At 43.8% G+C, this 18,063-nt stretch overlaps 1 long non-coding RNA gene across 2 annotated transcripts; it reads left to right on the top strand.

Moving 5' to 3' along the window:
• The first annotated feature begins 10,486 nt into the window (after window positions 1–10,486).
• Window positions 10,487–16,537, top strand: LOC128334055 (uncharacterized). 2 transcript variants are annotated; one of them, XR_008311165.1, is made up of 4 exons: window positions 10,487–10,579; window positions 12,196–12,289; window positions 15,181–15,310; window positions 16,418–16,537. It is a non-coding gene; the product is annotated as an uncharacterized LOC128334055 (long non-coding RNA). The 2 variants fall into 2 exon arrangements; XR_008311164.1 differs by lacking the exon at window positions 10,487–10,579 and having other exon boundaries at window positions 11,916–12,289.
• The last annotated feature ends 1,526 nt before the right edge of the window (window positions 16,538–18,063 follow it).

Below are 18,063 nucleotides of genomic sequence, written 5' to 3'. Positions count from 1 at the left end.
TATCTCTGTGTGTCTCTTGCTCTTTTCATGAGCACAGAAAAGTTGACATTAAGGACCTCTTCTAACCAGCTGTGGGGCTGTGATCGTGGTTCTTTGTCTTCAGGAGCTGGTCTTGTGGTAGCAAGCATGACTTGTCCCCTTAGCTAAGCAGGGTCTGCCCAGGTTGCATATGAATGGGAGACTAGAAGGGTGAGCACTGCGAGATATTCCCCTCAGGGGATGGAGCCACTCTGTGAGGAGGAGCATCTAGGTTCCAAGTTCCCTCCATGGCAGCATCTCCAAGATAGGGCTGAGAGAGGTTCCTGCCTGCAACTTTGGAGAAGCCGCTGCCAGTCTGTGAAGACAATACTGAGCTTGATAGACCAATGGTCTAACTCAGTATATGGCAGCTTCCTATGTTGGGAGATGGGGATAACAAGATTTGGGGTGGTCCCTGAAGTGTTGTTGTTGAGACAGGGTATTGATTAGGGGAAGCTGAAAAGACTAAGAAATAAAGGAAGATACATATGAAAAGTTCCCCAAATAAGCAGTAAACAACTTGAGGTTTTGTTTTGTTTTTTAAAAGATAATCTTGTAGCCTTTGAACTGTGTCCTGGAAGCCACTGGGCACCCATCTGGATACTGCAGCTCTTCTCTGACCAAAGAAAGAATCTTTTTTCCTTCAGGCATCCTTGTCAGCAACCCCACACTCCTGATTTACAACAACTCAACAAAGAGTTGGGTTTGGGGTTGTCCTCATCTACACCCTGAAGTTGTCTTCTGACTCTGCCAATGATTATTGTTATCTCTGCACAAAGCAAACACCCGTTGAGCTAGAAATGATGGTCAAACATTATCTTGGGACATTCGTTTGCCCAGAACAGTTGCGTAAAGGAGTCGCTTCCTTCCATTTTACCTTTGCCTTTCAGCATTTTTATACATTTGGGGAGGAGATTCTCTGCAGACATTGGCATAGAACACTTACTGTGTTGGAGGCCTCTGTCATCATCATGACCACAAGAAATGTTTACTGGCTGCACTGTGAAAAGCCAGAATGGTAAAAAGGCTTAAAATGCTGGAAAGGCTGAAGTTAGGATGCCAGTGAGGGAGCGGCCCCATCCCAGTTACGGTGCTCACGTATAGTCTCCCATTCAAATGCAAAACAGGGTGGACCCTGCTTAGCAAAGGGGACAATTCATGCTAGTGACCACAAGATCAGCTCTCCTGCCATAGAGCAGATCTCCTCCATCCAAGTTGCATGATGGCAGATGTGAATGCTGTGTGAATAATGAGGGGAAGGTACCTAAAAAGTTTCCTGCCCGCTCTGACTAGGGGTGTGCACAAAACCAGCCGGCCTGGTTCATTTTGAGACCCAACAAGACCCAAATAGGACTGGGCCAGTTCAGTTTTGCCCTCCATTGACCCCCCACCGGGTTCAATTCGGTTCAGGGGGTTCACGAGACATTTTTGTTTTTTTAAAAAAATTAGTACTGACCTCCTCCTGGGGGGGGGTTCTCCAAGGCCATGGGGGGCCCCTCTGCGGAGGTCCCCCCTCCCCCTGCTGGCCTTCCTTGTGCCAAAAACCGCCTGGTTTGGAAAGGGCTGATGAACACCCAAACCGGGCATTTTTCTCACAAGGAAGGCAGGCGGGGGATTGGGAATCTCCACAGGAGCCCCCCACCCAGCGGCCTTAGAGAACCCCCCGGAGGAGGTGAGCACTATTTTTTTTAAAAAAAATTACTAGCGAACCCCTGAATGGCCAGAGGTCGGACCAAATGGGGTGGTTCAGTTTGACCCCAAACTGTCAAACTGAACTGGTTCGATGTCAAACACATTTGATGTTGAACCTGTTTGCATATCCTTAGCTCTGACTCCTCTTCTGTTTGCACCACAGTTGTCTCTTCTTTTAGAGTTACAGACGAACCCTGCATTCGTCACAAATCCTGGATGGGCAGACGGTACAGAACTCTTCTTATTTTATCCTATATGCCTATCCACAGAGGTGCTCTTACCCCTGGACATTATTTTATTTATATTTATTTAAAACATTTATATACTGCCCAAAATGCAAGGTGGTTTACAACAAAACAATAAAAACAGATAAAAAGATTAAAACATTACAAAAATTTAAAATTTCAAAACTATTAAAAACACAATTAAAACAATATCTAATTAATTAAAAGCCTGGGTAAACAAATGAGTCTTGACTGCCTTTTTTAAAGTTGTAAGAGATGGGAGGGCTCTTATTTCAGCAGGAAATGTGTTCCAAAGCCTTGGGACAGCAACGGAGAAGGCCCGTCCCGAATAGCCACCAGATGAGCCGGTAGCAACTGCAAACGAACCTCTTCAGATGATCTCAATGGGTGGTGTAGTTCATAGCAAAGAAGGAGTTCTTTTAAGTATCCAGGGCACAAGCTTTTTAGGGCTTTATAGGTTATAACCAAAATCTTGTATTTTGCTTGGAAACTTATTGGAAACCAGTGTAGATAGTTTAAGATAGGAGTAACGTGGTCTCTCCTAGACCCAGAGACCAACTTGACTGCCGCATTCTAGACCAACTGCAGTTTCCAGACTACGTACAAAAGCAGCCCCACATAGAGCACATTTCAGTAATCAAGTCTGGAGGTGACCAGCAGATGTACTACTGTTCTGATGTCATTTATCTCAAGAAATGAACACAGCTGGCGCATCAGCCAAAGCTGATAAAAAGCACCTCTGGCCACTGCATCAACCTGGGACACCAGGGAGAGGTTTGTGTCCCAAAGCACTCCCAGACTGTGTACCTGTTCCTTCTGGGGAAGTGTTACTCCATCCAGAACTGGGAGATCAAAATCATCTCCCAAGCTGCGACCCCGCACAATAAGAGGCAGGAACCAACAAGCTGAAAGGCAGAGACAAACCAAGAGGCCACGTTGATCAGGAAATACATGGCACCAGCACTGAGCAAAATTGAGGCAAGACCCAAGTACAGACAGGGAGCCTGGAAGCATCCAACAAACAGCCTTTACGGGCATCTCTTGCGATGTTTCTGACTACCGTATTTACCTGAATCGAAGGTGACTCTGAATTTAAGACAACCCACTTAAAAAGTAGAAGTTAAATACAGGTTATACCTGATTTACTCGAAAGGAACAAGACTCTGAATTTTATTTGTTTGTTTGTTTGTTTGTTTGTTTAACATATTTTTATACCACCCAAAATTTACATCTCTGGGAGCTTTACAATCAAATAAAAACAGAAAGTAAAGCACAAGTTAAAACAAAAACAAAAAGTTTAAAACATTACAACAATTTAAAAATTTTAAAACAATATTTTAAGACAGCATTTATTCATTCATTCATTCATTCATTCATTTATTACATTTATATACCGCTCTTCCTCCAAGGAGCCCAGAGTGTGTACTACATACTTGAGTTTCTCCTCACAATAAAAGCCTGGGCTAACAGATGCATCTTTAAAGACTTTTTAAAAGCTGTCAGAGATGGGGAGGCTCTTATTTCACTAGCGAGAGCATTCCAAAGCCTTGGGGCAGCAGCAGAGAAGGCCCATCCCTGAGTGGCCACCAGACGAGCCGGTGGCAAATGCAGACGGACCTCTCCAGATGATCTCAGTGGGCGGTGTGGTTCATAGTGAAGAAGTCATTCTCTTAAATACCCAGGGTCCAAGCTGTTTGGGGCTTTATAGGTTATAACCAACCTTGTATTTTGCCCGGAAACGTATCAGCAGCCAGTGTAGCTCTTCAGTACAGGAGTTATATGGTCTCTCCGAGATTACCAAGAGTCCAACCTGGCTGCCGCATTCTGGACCAACTGTAGTTTCCGGACCACATATAAGGGCAGCCCCACATAGAGCTCATTGCAGTAATCCAGTCTGGAGGTTACCAGCAGACGTACCACTGTTTTGAGGTCATTCATCTCCAGAAACAAACGCAGCTGGCTGAAGCTGATAGAAGGCACCCCTGGCCACCGCCTCAACCTGGGAGACCAGGGAGAGGCTTGGATCCAGAAGCACCCCTAGACTGTGTACTTGTTCCTTCTGGGGAAGTGTGACCCCATTCAGAACAGGCAGATCAAAATCGTCTCTCCAGTTCCAACCCTGCACAATGAGTACCTCCATCTTATCTGGAGTCAGCCTCAGTTTGTTATCCCTCATCCAGCCCATCACTGACTCCAAGCAGTCATTTATGGAGGTTATGCCTTCTCCTGATGATGCTGACATGGAGAAATAGACGTGGGTGTCATCAGCATACTGATAGCACCCTGCATCAAATCTCCTGATGATCTCTTCCAGTGGTTTCATGTAGATGTTAAACAACATCGGAGACAATATGGAGCCCTGAGGGACACCATAGGAAAGTTCAGATTTTGAAGGACAGCCGTCTCCAAGGAACACCATCTGGAACCTGCAAAGCAGTGCCTCCAACTCCCAACCCCCTCAGACATTCCAGAAGGATACTATGGTCGATAGTATTGAAAGCTGCCAAGAGGTCCAAAAGGACCAACAGAGTCACACTTCTGCTCCTGATTTCTAATATCAAAAAAATCCGGGGGGGAAACCTAGTCTTGGGTTCAGGTAAATACAGAAATCCCTTCCTAGGATTCAGGCCAATACTTTAGAATCTGGACAAGTAATAAACTATTCCATCCCATTTATTATCTGGACAAGTAATAAACTATTCCATCCCAGGTCTGGTAAGGCAAGAGAGCTCTGGAAGAAGGAGAGCCAACTGCTTGATTCTGTGTACAAGCAGAAACCAGATAACTTGTGTGTGTTCAGATGATTCTACATTCTAAGTCAGCCTGACATTGGCGAAAGAAATTATAAAGATCCCCAAAAGCGAGGAGGACCAAGAAACAAAACAAAAAAGGATGAGGATAAACAAAAGAAACATTCATACAGCCAAGCAGTTCTTTCAAATAATTTCTTCACATCATTGTTCTTTCCTTTCCAGCACATTAATTCACCCAGAACAGCAGAACCAGGAGATGCTGTTCCTGGTTTAAAGTTACTTATTTATACTTATTACTTATTTATAGAAATGTGGGTAGACGATTCCTGCTGAAACATGCAAGGAACATTCACTGAATTGACATTGGCTAGGAACAGTCACTCACATTGGATCCCTTGCTCTCCATGGAGAATTTGCTGGCTGTGCATCAAACAGAATCTGTTTGCATTCAAATACATGCCTCGGTTTCTCTGACTTGGCTTGGATAAAGAGATTCTAGAAAGGCTGCAGTCGGAAGGCAGAGTTTTGTTGTGTCACTATAATGGCCTTCGGGATTATGAGGATCAGGAATTTTGAGTTTATGCTGGCTGCCTCCACATACACCAGTCTTGCCATTCTTGCCCTATCAGTCAGTCCAGGACTTACCACCAATATGGAATTCTTTGGAAAGGCAGTGTGGTGTAGTGGCTAGAGTGTTGGACTAAGATTGGGGAGATCCATGTGCAGGTCTCCTTTCAGCCATGAAACTCATTGGGTGACTCTGGGCCAGTCACTCACTGATTTCTCAGCCTAATCTACCTCACAGGGTGGTTGTGAGGATAAACACAACCATGTACACTGCTCTGGGCTCCTTGGAGGAAGAACAGGGATTAAAAATGAAAATAAATGTAAAAATAAAAAAGCATTAGAAAGCATTCACAGAATCAAAAATTGTGTTCTACCCAGGTTTGGGAGCTGTATGTGCTCCCAATTTGTGGTTGTGCAAAATGATCTGGGCAGCTGCCATCTGATGGCTGCCATTTTCCTTTCCCATAATCCCCTGGGTGTGGCATCACTTTGAGTAAAAAGACAATTGTTGCAGAGGACCACCTTGGCATCTGGGGCACTGTGGGAAAATAAATTCGTGACCTCCATGAGGTGTCTGTGCAGAGGATCTCTGTTGCCCCTCCTGTTGAAACAAGAGCATCTCCTAGGTTTGTTTTCAGGAATACCCTCAAGATGTACATGTTCTTGCAGGCTATTAACTGGAATTAATTTTATTAATTATACATTGTTTTATGAGCTTGTTTTATTGCGTCTTGTGGAATTTTAATCTGTTTTTACTTTTTCATATTTTTTTAATTTTTTTTCACAGCCTAGAGATGTACACATCAGGCAGTAAAACACTATGATAGATAGATAGATAGATAGATAGATAGATAGATAGATAGATAGATAGAGAATAAAAAATAAAATAAACAGTACACCCTCCCAATTCTGAAGGCTGAATGGGTACAAATCCCAGAAACAAACCCCACTTGTACTAATTCTTTGCACATCCCCTTAACTTTGGGACACATGGGAAAAGAAACCAAATGTGTCCCATTTGGTTAATTAAATTACAAACATGTGAAATCAAAATGATAAAAACACTAATCAAATAAAATTCCATAGAATAATGATACTGCAATTCCTACAAAATGTATGTAAAAAGGGGGCACTGCCATTGTTTTCTGAAGAAGGTAAAGGATACAGACTTACAATTCAAAAGTACTTCTTATTTGGAGAATGCCATTGCTGTGGTGGAGGAAGAAGTTATACAAGTGTTGCTCCAAAAGCCACTGAGGAAGATCAGGAGGATCGAAATGCGTCTGGCATAAAGGAACTACTTGGACGACTATATACTCTTCAGAGGAATTCCAACAATAAGAGCACAGACTTTTGGCAAGCTCCAACACACACAATGACAGTGCGCTTTTTAACATACATTTTGTAGGAATTGCAGTATAATTATTCTATGGAATTTTATTTGATTAGTGTTTTTATCATTGTGATTTCACATGGTTGCAATTTACATAGTGAAAATAAATTTGTGGTTTTCATGTTCATAACAGATCAGGATCTATAGGATACTACATTTGGTGGGTGGGTTGTTTTTATCATATCAGCTGGTTCTTTTACCCACTACAAATTCCTTGTTGTTTGGTCCATTTGGTTAATTATCAATTCATTTGGAAAATGGGTGCACTGCAGTACAAAAAAAATCCTCATCTGTGTATTGCTCCTTCACACACAGAAAACTGTTTCCCCTACTCGTTCGAACAGTGGACCACAGACAGCCCCATCTATCCCAGGGCTGTGTGCTAACAAGTTTTTAAAGAACTTCTGAGCAGTTGGAATATTCATCGATCTTCCAGAGCACCTCAGCTGCCCAGCCAGTGGTTAGTTAGGACTCATTAACCAGCTGGACTTAGAATTCTGGGAACCAATTGCGACAGAACTTTCATACTTTGTAGCCTGTCCTTAACCCACACTTCCCCTGCCACACAGTTGAATTTAACATGTGGGGGGGGGGCACAATCTGGCAGACTCTTATCTCTTGACCAATCCACCCAACATGTCCTTTGATATAACATCTTGTTTGGCTCTATACACTCCCCCTCTCCCTCTATTCAAGTCTCCCAAACTGGTTTTGACTTTGAAAATGCAAATCTATAAATAACTTGGTCTGCTTAAAGCCTTTGACCTCAGTAGGCTATGTTTATGCAGCATAGAGTTATTTTGCAATTATCTACGTGTTTTATTTTGTCTCAGTTATCGAATTGTGGGGGGTAAATTGCCTAACTACTATTTTAGGGAAATCTGTGTCTCATGTTTTTTGTTTTATTATTTTTTTTTAATGTGAGAATTCATTTCTCTGTTAGCCACTTATCCTGAATGGCTTTAGAATAAACTGATATTTCAGTGAGAATGCATGGAATGTTATGCTTTCCCTAAATTTTATTTTATTTTTTAAACCAAAAAGCAGAACACAAGCCAGAAGTTACTATGAAGAAACATTCTCATAGAATATGAAGACCTCTTTTTCTGTATCTTTTATTTTCCTCTGGTTCAGGAATTCTTTCTCAGCTTATGCACCTTTCCATCATCTGGTTATCTGCCATGGAACATGCACAATAAATAAAGTGCCACCACAGTTGATAAATGGTAATGTTATCAAGAAACCCGGTATTTGAGGGAAATGTGGGCTAATCATTTTACAGAAAAAACCCAGCAGAAAACCTCAAACAAATTGCAATTAAAAACTCCAAGTGACATAAATTGGGAGTAGGTATAGTGATGAGAGGGAATTAAGAAAGGACTAGGCCTCACTTAAAGCAATTGCTGAGTGGGTGGGCCTTTCATAATAATGGGGATTGCCCAGGGAAATCAGAACAGAAGAACCTTCCACCATGAAGACAGAGGCAAAGAACTCATTCAGCTTCTCTGCAATCTCATTATCCTCCTTAATAATCCCTTTCATGCCCTCATCATCTAAGGAGTCAACTGCCTCCCTGGCAGGTTTTCTGCTTCTGATATATTTAAAGCACTTTTTGTTATTCCCCTTGATACTTCTAGCCATATGCTCCTCAAACTCTCTTTTTGCATCCCTTATTGAGGCTATTCTCACAAAGGAGGAAAACTGGGCTATCAATATGCTGATAACACCCAAATCTTTTTCTCCATGTCAACATCATCAGGAGAAGGCATAACAAATACCTGCCTGAAGGCAGTAATGGGCTGGATGAGGGATAACAAGCTGAGGCTGAATCCAGATAAGATGGAGGTACTTATTGTGCGGGGTCAGAACTCAGGAGACAATTTTGATCTGCCTGTTCTGGATGGGGGTCACACTTCCCCAGAAGGAACAGGTATGTAGTCTGAGGTTACTTCTGGATCCAAGCCTTTCCCTGTTGTCCCAGGTTGAGGCAGTGGCCAGAAGTGCCTTTTATCAGCTCCGGCTGATACGCCAGCTGCGCCTGTTTCTTGATATGAACGACCTCAAAATGGTAATACATATGCTGGTAACCTCTAGGCTGGATTACTGCAATGCGCTCTATGTGGGACTGCCTTTGTACATAGTCCGGAAACTACAGTTGGTTCAGAATGCAGCAGCCAGGTTGGTCTCTGGGTCATCTCGGAGAGACCATATTACTCCTGTGTTGAAAGACTACACTGGGTGCCAATACATTTCCAGGTAAAATACAAGGTGCTGATTATTACCTATAAAGCCCTAAACAGCTTACACCCTGGGTATTTAAGAGAACGTCTTCTTCACCATGAGCCCCACCACCTGTTAAGATCATCTGGAGAGGTTCATCTGTGGTTGCCACCAACCCGTTTGGCAGCTACTCGGGAATGGGCCTTCTCCATTGCTGCCCCTGGACTTTGGAATGCACTCCATGTTGAAATAAGAGTCTCCCCATCTCTGGCAATTTTTAAAAAGGCACTGAAGACACATTTATTCACCCAGGCTTTTAATTAGGTTCATGGTTTTAAATTTTTAATGTCAGTTTTAAATGATTTTAATGTTTGTTTAAATAATTTTAGTTGTTTAATTTAGTTTTGATTTTAATTGTTAATTGATTTTAATTGTTTTTGTTTTGATATAAACCACCCTGAGCCAATTTTGGAAGGGCAGTATCTAAATCAAATAAATAAAGCAAGCAAGCAAGCAGAAGGCTACATTACTTCACTGCTTAGGCCCTGAAATTCACTACTTTGGCCCTGAAGGCCAGAGAATATATCATCATTTGCCCTGTCTTGCCAACTTGGAAGGGGATGCCAATTCTTATGAAGCCACTCTTCAAGCCTTAGATGATTATTTCAACCCTACTTTGAATGTGATTTCTGAACGTTACAAGTTCTGTTCTAGGTCCCAACTGCCTGGTGAATCTATCGATCAGTATATCACAGCATTGTGTGCCTTAAGTATAACCTGTAAGTTTGCCAACTTTACTGATGATAAGGGATCACATTGTTATTAAAACAAACTGCTTCAAACGGTGTGAAAAACAATTACTGGAATGAGAACTTACCTTGGACAAAGTTTTAGAGATGGCTTTTCACTTTGCCAAATTGTTCTTTTTGGTACCCCAAAATCAACTGCCTGAAATCCAGGCTGTTCAGTCTAAATCCTTCCAAGTCTGATCTTCTCCTATGGCACTGCCCCAGACAATGGCAGCACAAGAAAGAAAGGATGACTTACAAGGAGCCCCTGGTGGCGCAGTGGTAAAAACTGCCGCCCTGTAACCAGAAGGTTGCAAGTTCGATCCTGACCAAGGGGCTCAAGGTTGACTCAGCCTTCCATCCTTCCGAGGTTGGTAAAATGAGTACCCAGAATGTTGGGGGGCAATATGCTAAATCATTGTAAACCGCTTAGAGAGCTTCCAGCTATAGAGCGGTATATAAATGTAAGTGCTATTGCTATTGCTATTGCTATTACCAGTGCTACCGATGTGGAGACTCTGCCCACAAAGCCAGTTTTGCTCACTGTCCTGCACAGAAGGTCACTTGCAATAAGTGCAAAAAAGGGAGCACTTTGCTAAGTTTTGCAAGTCCACTGTCCACGCCATTACTGATGCACCATCTGATGAGTCAGCTGAACTGGTACCTGACAGCTTTTTAAGTGTGACAGAGCCTGATTCTCCACATTGTCAAGTTAAACATAATGCCCATGAAGTGCAGATTTTGGCTGATTCTGATCCCATCTAGCTTACAGGTAACACCTTACAACATCAGGTCTGCACTTTCAGCCTTCAGACATCCACGCGTGGGGATATGGAGATTCCCCTGTTGCCATAAATGCATACTTCACTGCTGTCCTGAAATACAAAGGATGTACTGCAGAAGGTAAAGTGTAGGTGTCTAAATATTGGGCAGGGAACATCAGAAAGTTCTATAGATCATGTTAGAGCCAAATAGCCTGGAACCCGTATGATGGAGCATCCATATGCTGATATGACTACTGATTTTTTGGATGATTTTCTGATATTCCTGGCCATACATTTCAAACAAAAAATTCAGATGAAGGCAAATGGAATTGGCTTCCCTTGAATATATTCTCCTTCCCAGCACATTAATTCACCCAGAACATCAAGGTCAGGGAGGTGGGTGTTGTCCTTGGTTTATAGACTTTCCCTCCTACTCATTTCTATTAATGTGGGTAGTAGTTTCCTTGCTAAAACGGGTGAGGAACACTCACGGAACTGACATTGGCAAAGAACAGTCACTCACATTGGCTCTCTTGTTCTCCAAGGAGTATTTGCTGACTGTGCATTAAAAAGCCAAGATGGTAAGCAGAATCTGTTTGCATTCAAATACATGCCTCTGTGTCTTTAACCAGGAGCATTTCCAGATGGGGCTTTTAGCATCTGGAGAGATTCGTCTGCGAGATATTGGGGAGCACTTCACACACAATTCGTGTTTTTCATTGCGCATTGGAGCAGAGCCCAGTTTATGTCCAGGGTTTAATTTATGACCAGGGTTTTTAAAAATCCACTTTTTGCATTGTTTGGGGCGGGGGGCAAATTCAAAGTCACAGTAAAGCCTGCTGTCTGGGAAAGCTCCTAGCCTGAATAAAGAGATGCTAGAAAGGCTGCAGTCGTAAGGCAGAATTTTGTGGTGTAGCTATAATGGGTCTCAGCATGATGAAGGTCAGGAATTTCAAGTTTCCACTGTCCCCTCTGGCTCCTGGGCCACATATGCCAAACTTGCCCTTCTTGCCCCATCAGTCAGTCCAGGACTTGCCACCAATATTTTTATTTATTTATTTATTTATTTATTTATTTATTTATTTTTACATTTATATCCCGCTTTTTCCTCCGAGGAGCCCAGAGGTTATTGCTCTGAGGTACATGGTTAGAGGTAGAGAGCTCAGAGGTATGTGGTTATTTTCACAACAACCCTGTGAGGTAGGTTAGGATGAGAGATACATGGCTGGCCCAGAGTCACCCAGTGAGTTTTGTGGTTGAATGGGGATTCGAACTAGGGTCTTCCCATTCCTAGTCTATCACTCTAACCACTGCGCTATGCTGACAGCATGGTGTAGTGGCTAGAGTGTTGGACTAGGATCGGGGAGACCCAAGTTCAGGTCTCCTTTCAGCCATAAAACTCTTTGGGTGTCTCTGGGCCAGTCACTCACTGATCTCTCAGCCTAACCTACCTCACAGGGTGGTTGTGAGGATAATCACAACTATGTACACTCCTCTGGGCTCTTCAGGGAAAGAGCAGGGATAAAAATGAAAATAAATGTAAAAATAAAAAGGTATTAGAAACCATATGGAAATACAATTAATTTGCATATTTGCTCTGAGTGTAGAATTTAGACTTGGAATGTTATGCTTTCCCTAAATTTTATTTTTTTAAAAACCAAAAAGCAGAACATAAGCCAGAGGTTACTATGGAGAAACATTCTCAAAGAATATGAAGACCTCTTTTGTGGTATATTTTATTTTCCTCTTGTTCAGAAACTCCTTCTCAGCTTGTGCACCTTTTCCATCATCCTGATCATCTGCCATGGAACCTGCACAATACATAGGATGCCAGCACAGTTCATAAACGGTAATGTTATCGAGAAACCCATTATTTGGGGGGAAATGTGGGCTAATCATTTTACAGAAAAAACCAACAGAAAACCTCAAACAAATTGCAATAAAATCTCCGAGACATAAATTAGGAGTAGGTGTGGTGATGGGAAGGGTAGGCCTTTCTTAATAAGGGAGAAAGCCTGAGGAAATCAAAACAGAAGGACCAATCCAGAGGACTGGGCAGGAACTACACTCACAATCACCAGCAGAAGAAGAGGAAGCTTTTATTTTGTTTGTTCTGTCTCAAGAGTGCCCTGAGCAAGCAGCTGGCCGAGAAGCTGCTGGGGAAATGGGAAGGCCACAGCCTGGAGGCTGCAGACAGCAGGAAGATCCCTGCCTGTGAGCCAGGGGAGAAGTGGGGCCTGTGTCCACCCCCTCCCCTGCAGCCCCTCAGAGTGAGGGAGATAATGAAGAAAATAGGGAGGGGTGGATCGGGGGGTGGGGTCTGGAGCTTGGGGGCCTGGGTTCTTTGAACCCATCTGCTCAATTATAGCTACGCCCCTGCTGTGAGCAGTATGATAGGGACCAGTTCAGTTAGATGTGTGAGAGAAGTTATTTTCCTTTATTATATTGCCTGAATCGGACTAGCCTGGTTAATGAAAAATTCTCTCTCTTACACTTTGCTTTACGAAGAGACAATTGTTCTTATTGCTCTTAAAAACAAGCATATTCTTGTTTTGCTTTTAATCTAATAATAAATCCTTGTTGGTGAAGTGTGCTACTCTTAATTTTGAGTCTGCCTTAGTCACACGACTCTGGAAGCCTTGGGATGCCTTCTAGGGAGGGTTTTGCCACTTTGTCCCCCAAGAAATCTTATATGAAGAGTAGGTTTTCCCACTTTCAATGCGCTGTCCATCATGACCCCAAGATCTCTCTCCTGGTCAGTCACCAACAGTTCAGATCCCTTCAGTGTATACGTGAAGTTGAGGAGGTTTTTTTTGCCCCAATATGCATCACTTTACACTTGCTTACATTGAACCACATTTGCCATTTTGTCGCCCAGTTTCCCAGTTTGGAGAGATCCTTTTGCAGCTCCTCACAATCTCTTTTGAATGTCACTACCCTAAATAGTTTGGCATCATCTGCAAATTTGGCCACTTGGCTGCTTACCCTAACTTCTAGATCATTTATGAACAAGTTAAAGAAAACTGGTCCCAGTACAGATCCCTGGAGGACCCCACTTCTTACTTCCCTCCATTGTGAAAACTGTCCATTTATTCCTCCCCTCTGTTTTCTGTCCTTCAAACAGTTACCAATCCACACAAGAATCTGTCCTCTTTCCCCATGACTGCTAGGTTTACTCAAGAGCCTTTGGTGGGGCACTTTGTCAAAAGCTTTTTGGAAGTCCAAGTATACCCCTGCTAACTTGGCAAAGAGGCACCTTTTGACGTGGTGATTCTCTTTATTTAGCAGGGGGAGAGTAACTGGCCCTATCGACCCCCAGCACAGTACCTGCAGTGACTGTTGCCGGTGTCTGTCTTACGTTTCTTTTAGATGGTGAGCCCTTTGGGGACAGGGTTCTATCTTATTTTTCTTTATTATTTCTCTGTGTAAACTGCCCTGAGCCATTTTTGGAAGGGCGGTATAGAAATCGAATAACTAACTAACTAACTAACTATACTATGTCAACCAGATCACCTTTATCCACATGCCTATTGACACACTCAAAGAACTGCAAAGTTTAATGAGGCCAGACTTGCCCTTGCAGAAATCATGCTGCTTTTCCTTCAGCAAAGCCAGTTCTTCTGTGTTTATAACAATTTTGAAAATTGTTAAACGTATAGAATTTTCCCGACTTTCCCTTTCAGATCCCTTCTTACCAGTCCTCTCATTTTTTAGAAGTTCCTGAAGTTCAGCGCATCTATGTTGGACTTCCTTGTTCAGTGCTTCACCCACATATAAACTGAACTGGATCACACCATAGTCACTGTTCCCCAGTGGTACTACAAGTGACATCTCACACCAGGTCCTGGGCACCATCCAAGATTAAGCCCAAGGTCACCTTCTCTCTGGTTGGTTCTGCAACCAACTAACCAACTAAAGCACATTAAATATAGATATATTTTACCATGTCTAGAAATTTCGCCTCTCTGTCAATACCTGCTAGTGAATTTGCCCAAACTATGTGAGGGTAATTGAAGTCACCCATTATTACAGCTCTGGCACATTGATTTCCTTGTCAAACTCCAATTCACTCTCAGTGTTTTTATCCAGAGGGTGATGATATGTCCCTAGTAACACACTGTCTTTCAGTCCTCATATTGCCACCCATACAAGGGTGACAACACGAGGATTTCAGTAGCACACAGACATTAGGAACGCAACAATTTCCCCATTCTGCTGATCTCCATGGCAGAAAAAGCTCCATTGGCTAAATTTAGGAACATAGGAAGCTGTCATATACTGAGTCAGACCATTGGTCTATCTAGCTCAGTATTGTCTACACAGACTGGCAGCAGCTTCTCCAAGGTTGCAGGCAGGAATCTCTCTCAGCCCTATCTTGGAGATGCCAGAGAAGGACCTTGGAACCTAGATGCACTTCCCAGAGCGGCTCCATCCAGGGTATATCTTACACTTCTAGTCTCCCTTTCATATGCAACCAGGGTGGACCCTGCTTAGCTAAGGGGGCAAATCATGCTTGCTACCACAAGACCAGCTCTCTTCCTTAATTTTCCCTGGCAAAATTTCTGTTTCAGGCTGCCATAAAATACACAGGAACAAAGGTGGTGACTAATTCAAGCGTAATTCTTTCCCATAGTCTTTGCTTTTTTGCTGAGTGCCAGTTTTTGATGAAGTGTGGAAGTTGTGAGCCTCCTGCAGACGAAACTGATATGGATTTCTCCGACCCCCCCCCCCCCCCCGCAGGTATATGGGTGTATCCAAATTACTGTACCGATCCTTACGACGGAAGCATCCATGCACATGCGACCGTGTGGAATACAGCACATTGCCTAAGATGTGGCTGCGGCCATGGTTATATAGGATGCTGTGCCAGGTAGGCAAGAGCCCCCAGTTGGTGCCAGATCCATTTATCTCTTTGTCTGAGTCCAATCAAAAGAGCAACATCTTGCATGGAGGAAAGAGCAAGAGACCTGAAAAAAGAGTCAAAAGCTTCTACAGGCTTCTGCTCATGTTCTGAGGATGCCGCTCTGCACCTAGTATGTGAACAGCCCTGTTGGTATTCCATGTACAACAGCTGTGCAAAGTTTCAAGCTTTAATACTTCCTGCACTTGGAATCCTCAAATCAAAGAATTAGCCCTGGTTGCCTAGATCAATCTATCCCGTTTCCAGAGATTTGAGAAGAGAGAGATGCCAGAATTTATTTTCGGAGACATTATGAGCAAACTAGCTGGCCCGGGCGCAGAGCATGTGAGTCTCTAGTTCTCCCTTTTCTCTCCCCCCTTCCCCCTATTCTTGGCCCTCCCCCTCCCTCTCGGCTTTCCCCCCATTCTCCCCCCCCACTTTCTCCCCCCCCGACCACTGCTTTCTCTCCCTGCTCTGCTGCTTTCTCCCCCACCGCCACTTTCTCCCCTTGGCCACCGCTTTCTTTCCTTCCCTCCCCCCCCTCCTCCCCTGCCCACTCACCTTTTCTTTCCCACCACCACTGTTGCTTTCCTCTCCCGCTCCCAGCAGCTTGCTCGCAAACTCTCGTGAGAGCTGCCATGCACGGGATTAGCCACAATACGTCTTCGAGAATTATATTTATAGATAAGCTGATGGGCAATTTGGCGTCAATGAAATTGCTCTGTATAACCAAGGGCAAAGGCCGTGATCCAAGCCCTGCAGATACAGGTGCATAGGAACATATATGGAGTCAGACCAGTTGCCTGCACTACCCGGCAGCAGCTCTCCAAGGCTTCAGGAAGGAGTATTTCCCAGCCCTACCAGGAGATGCTGCCAGGCACTGTGGATTTCCATGGATAGTGGAGATGAGGGCAGTGCACTCAGGGTTCAAGGAACACATGATGGACCAGATCAGCAAAATAGTACACGTGATTTGGCCCGCACATTTAACACCTGAACTTCAAGGTCAAATCCATCTTGCTAAAGCCTCTTTGCAGACTAAACATTCTGTTTCTCTCTCTCTCTCTCTCTCACTAGAATTCAAGGAGTTCCAACTTTTCCCGGCTGCATTGCAAGGCAAGATCCTGTGTCATGTCAATATTTCCTTTATAGAGTTGACGAACCCTCAGAGCTGTGTCTTACACATTAAAAAACAACAACCCCAGCTTCATTCCTTTCCTTGATGAGAACCTGAATAAATAAATCAGTCACTTCGCTGTGTGTCTCTTGCTCATTTCTTCTATGCACCCAGAAAGGATGTCTTTCTTTCTTTCTTTCTTTATACACTTATATCCCACTTTTCCTCCAAAGAGCTCAGAGTGGTGTACATGGTTATTTTTATCCTCACAACAACCCTGTGAGGTAGGTTAGGCTGAGAGATACATGACTGGCCCAGAGTCACCCAGTGAGTTTTGTGGTTGAATGGGGATTTGAACTCAGGTCTTCCCGGTCCTAGTCCAACACTCTAACCACTACACTATGCTGGCTCTTGAAATGTGGTGTGTCTCTTCTATCTGAAGTGCTGTGATCATGGATCTTTGCCTTAGGATTCCCACCACCCCTAAGCAACTTCAAACGAGTCTAGAATCTTAGACACTAAAATGAGTTGAGATGGAGAGAGAGAGAGAGAGAGAGAGAGAGAGAGAGAGAGAGAGAGAGAGAATATATACACACATACACTGACAATATGAGGAATATTATGATGAATATTATAAACAACTTAGGAACATAGCACAGGCTTTAGACCATGCCTATCAGACCACTGGTCCATCTATTTCAGTCATGTCTCCGCAGAGGCTCTCCAAGATTACAGGCGGGAGTCTTTCCCACTCTAGCTGGAGATACTGCCAGGAATTGAACCTGGGACCTTCTGAGAAGCCGCTGCCAGTCTGTGTAGATGGACTCAGTATGGGGCAGGATCCTATATCCCTATTTAGCCTCCTCCAAAAGGAGAGGCAGACAAATGTTACCGGACACTCCTTTTTGGGGAAATTCTGGCCCCATTTGCACGTAACACAGAATGGCAGGGCCAATGGACCCGCGGTTCCGCTGCCCACCCCTCATTCCACTCTTCTGTCTGAATTGGGACGTCATGAAGAGCACTCTCTCTGCAGTCAGCGAGACTGCAGAAAAGAGGGGGAACTGACTGTGCAGGCTTCATTCTGGCATGAAGGACAGCCCGCACAGCCAATTACGGTTGGCGGGAGGGAGGAGTTTCCTCCCACAGCATGTGGTTCCAAATATGGATGACATGCAGGTCACGTGTAACCTTGGGTTGGGGGTGATGAAACTCACTACAGCCTGAGGGTTCAGATTATAGATGAAAAATGGAAACCTTGGGTGGCTTGCCTCGCGGAACCCAAGTTGGAAACATTCAGATGACACAGTAAGAATACCTCTGCTCCCCTAAAACTCTGGTTCTGCATTTTGTGCAAATGTGGCATCTGAGTCTGACTTCCTGAAGAAGCAAAGGAGGGGAAAACTTGGCCCCCTGTTGGATCAAAGAGCTGCATCCTGTAGAGAACTGAACTGGTGCGAAACTACTTCACACAAGGTGATGAAACCTCCCTGCCCCGGGTTATGTTCTTTCATAATGGAGTTAGAGTTTCTGATGTAGCAGGAAATGCAAGAACAGTAAAGGCATTAGAGTACCCGCAGTAACCTTGCAACAGGACCCGCAGAAC

This window comes from Hemicordylus capensis, chromosome 8, assembly GCF_027244095.1.
Source record: "Hemicordylus capensis ecotype Gifberg chromosome 8, rHemCap1.1.pri, whole genome shotgun sequence".
Lineage (NCBI taxonomy): Eukaryota > Metazoa > Chordata > Lepidosauria > Squamata > Cordylidae > Hemicordylus > Hemicordylus capensis.
This window is presented reverse-complemented; position numbering and strand designations above follow the sequence as displayed.